Here is a 3,940-nt window from a genome sequence, read left to right on the forward strand (position 1 = left end):
ACCATAGGTTTGGCTAACATCCATCTTCTCATATAGATACAATTGAAAGAAATGAGCAGAAAGGGAAACATTTCTCCTTGTGATAACTTGGGATTTATTCTCTTAACAGTTTTTCTATGTATCACATAGCAGTGTTATAGTCACCATGTTGTACATTGCAAAATTTTAAAATTACAATACAAAAATAAACCATTTGAAAAAAGTCATTCTTAGCCAATTAGGTAGGCAGAGCAAAAAAAAAAGAAAAAAAATACTGTGAAGTTTTTTGACACACTGCTTGGTCACATCCCCAAAGATTCTGACCTAGTAGGTCTTAAGTGGAAACTGTACATCTGTATTTTGAAAATGCTCCACTTAAGAGGCATTGCATTAAGAATGATTGGAAGAAATGAGGCAATTCTAATAGTATTTATTGTTAGTAGAATATCTTATGAAGGATGGTATTTTTTTTTCCTTTTACACTTGGTTACATCCAGACAAAAAATGTTTACTCACTGCTGTTTTCAGCTCCAGACTACTGACTCAAGGTTTGGGCGAGGGCCAAGAAGACAACCACCTCGACATGAAGTCGAGGGATTGTCCTCCTACATGATCATGTCTTTCAAAACTGAGCAGCTCACTTTGTCCACAATTTTCCAAGTTATGGCTCAAAGCTCCCCAATCTCAAGCCAGAATGAGAGGGAATTCATATTTCTTAATGATTAATACGGCATTCTTTCCAGGGAGAATTAAGTGTGAGTGTAAATAATTTGGCCAAGGATAAAAAAGATGAAGACAGACATATCTGAAGATGCCTGAAGTTGCAGAAGGTAATACTGTAATTGCATCCGACTAAAGAGTCAGACACGACTGAAGCGACTTAGCAAAAGCAGCAGCAGCAAACATAATGTATCTATTCACAGAGAGGAAAATATAACTTTTAAAATCTGTATGGAGCAAAAACTGAATTTCTTTTTTTTCTTTTAAATTCTATCCTACACGATGCGGGAAACCAGAGTTCCATCCCTGGATCAGGAAGATCCACTGGAGAAGGGAATGGCTACCCACTCCAGTATTCTTGGGTGGAGAATTCCATGGACAGCAGAGCCTGGGAGGCTACATTCCATGGCTTTGCAAAGAGTCGGACACAACTGAACACCTTTCACTCACTCATGTAAATGTATTATACTCCCGAAGTTATCGAAACAGTATCAGAGAAAGCCAGAAAGGGGTACAGGGCTGCATTTTTTATGCACATAATCAGAGTTCTGAAAAAATTGTTATATGACCAGGTCAGGTGGCAAATGTTCAGTTAACACAAAAGAAAGTGTTGCAATCAAAGAATCATTCCTCTATGAACTTAAAAATACAGAGAGGTAATTGTGTGTTACTATTACTTCATGGCCAATGATTCCATCTGTCTGGATTGAGCCCTAGGGAAAGGTCTTGATAGTGCCTGCTGTGAAGGAAGGACCAGATTTATTTTCAAGGAAAGGACACAGATTCATTTTCAAGCAGCAACGCTTTCACAAACAATGATGCTTTGTGGGCTCTCTGCAAATACAAAGTGATCCATACAGAAGAAGTTGAGGATTTATACTCCCAGAAAAGGAGATACTATCAACGTGAATGAGTCCTTCACAGTGTCTCTGGTGGTTTTGGATTTCTGTCCCCGATCTTACTAGGGACTTCGCAGGTGGCACTAGTGGTAAAGAGCCCACCTGCCAATGCAGGAGACGTGAGACACAAGCGTGTGATCCCTGGGTTGGGATGATCCCCTGGCAACCCACTCCAGTACTCTTGCCTAGAGAATCCCACGGACAGAGGAGCCTGACGGGCTACAGTCCATGGGGTCACAAAGAGTCAGATATGACTGAAGTGACTGCAGTATTAGCATCTTATTAGGGACAGGTCACCCACTCCAGTGTTCTTGCCTGGAGAATCCCAGGGACAGGGGAGCCTGGTGGGCTGCCATCTATGGGGTCGCACAGAGTCGGACACGACTGAAGCGACTTAGCAGCAGCAGCAGCAGGGATAGGTCAGAAGGCTAGACTTCCAAACAAAATCTGGGATGAAATAATAGTAACAGCCAGACAAGAAATTCCCTTGAAGGGACTTCCCTGGCGGTCCAGTGGTTAAGACTTCTTCGCCTTCTACTTCAAGGAGAGCAGGTCTGATCCCTGATCAGGGAGCTAAGATCACACACGCTTGTGGCCACAAAAAGGACTGTACGAATTCAATAAAGACTTTAGAAAAATGGTCCACATCAAAAAATCTTAAGAAAAAAAAAAAACACACAAACCACTTATTCTAAAAAAAATATTTGCTGAAGATAAGACCAATTGAGATGAAGTCCAGAGCAGAGTTATCCTGCTGGCCTGCTCTGGGGTACCGCTCTGCTCTGGGGTACCGCTCTGCTCTGGGGTACTGCCCTGCTCTGGGGTACTGCCCTGCAAGCCCGCCACTGCTGTCTGGGAGGTCATGTTTAAGTCTCTGAGCATCTGCCCCAGATCTTTCCAGAGAAAGGATTGCTAAGTAGGAGCAGGATGACCGCATTGCTCACACTTGAACTCTACGCGATGAGCACATCTGTCCTCATATAAAGTGCAGCGAGGCCAGCGCGAACTGACATGCGGAGGCAGCTCGCCCGGGGGGCAGCAAGCCGGGAGCCCGGCAGGAGCGCAGGGCTGGCCCAGCGTCTGCCTGAGACACGCTTGGCCGCCTGGGGCAGGGAGTGTCTCCCCTGAGATCTTGGGTAACTTGTCTATAATAGAGGCCTTGAGATCGAGGTTTTCCAGAAGCCCTGGGGTCCCAGGAAATGCCCCAGGCCACCTCAGGGGTTGGACGCAGGCCAGACTGGGCCAGTGCCTACAGGGCCTTGCCTCTCTCTCAAGCAGGGCATCCCTGGTGGTGTCCTTTATATATTGAGTTCTAAGGAAGACAGATTTTAAAGGTGTGAAAACCACAGGACCAGCAAAGCCTCCCATTCTTTGCTTACAAAAAGACAAAGAGGAATTTGACTATGTTTCAGAAGTGTGGACTCTGGGGACTTCCCTGGCGGTCCAGTGGCTAAGACTCTGCACTTTCAATGCAGGGGGCACAGGTTTGATCCCTGCCCAGGGAACCAAGATCCCACATGCCACAAAGGGAAAGGGAAAGGGAAGTCGCTCAGTCGTGTCTGACTCTTCGTGACCCCACGGACTGCAGCCCATCAGGCTCCCCTGTCCCTAGGATTCTCCAGGGAAGAACACTGGAGTGGGTTGCCATTTCCTTCTCCAATGCATGAAAGTGGAAAGCGAAAGTGGAGTCGCTCAGTCGTGTCCAACTCTAGCGACCCCATGGAGTGCAGCCTACCAGGCTCCTCCGTCCATGATTTTCCAGGCAAGAGTGCTGGAGTGGGGTGCCATCGCCTTCCCCACATTAGAATGTTATTATGTGGCAAATCAAACCGTACAGGGCACATGCCACAAGGCACAGCCAAAAACAGAAAAAGAAGAAGCATGGACTCTGGGGCCCCTTGCTTGGGCTCAACCCTCATCTCTTCTGTCTGGAGCTGGGTGCCTCGCTTTCCTCATCCATGACATGTGTCCTTGCCTCACAGGATTCTCGTGAGAATTAGATGAGGTAACATGTACGAAGCCCTCAGAACAGTGCCCAGCACAGAACAAGTGTTTCTTATTATCCTTGGCCCCAGTTAGCAGTGAGCTTCTGCGCCAGCATCGTTAATAAGGCCACAAAAGGAAACTCAGAAGAGCTCTCTCATTCCATGGAAAGGTGCTTGGGAGCATAATTGGATTGGCTGAAAGTGCCTTTTTAAATGATACTGTTGGTTTCTGAATCACATTTAGGAAGAAAAGCAGAACAGAAGGTGATAAATTCCTTCATGGGAGAGCTTGGCAGGAGAGGCAGATGCGACTGTAAAGTTAATTGGTGGCTGGGAGGTGGAAGCTGGGCTGAGGAG

General features: G+C 46.2%; 1 non-coding gene across 1 annotated transcript; it reads left to right on the top strand.

Moving 5' to 3' along the window:
- The first annotated feature begins 3,030 nt into the window (after nt 1-3,030).
- On the top strand, nt 3,031-3,103 carry TRNAE-UUC (transfer RNA glutamic acid (anticodon UUC)). Its single transcript has one exon. It is a non-coding gene; the product is annotated as a tRNA-Glu (tRNA).
- The last annotated feature ends 837 nt before the right edge of the window (nt 3,104-3,940 follow it).

Source organism: Bos javanicus, chromosome 17 (genome assembly GCF_032452875.1).
Source record: "Bos javanicus breed banteng chromosome 17, ARS-OSU_banteng_1.0, whole genome shotgun sequence".
Classification (NCBI taxonomy): Eukaryota; Metazoa; Chordata; class Mammalia; order Artiodactyla; family Bovidae; genus Bos; species Bos javanicus.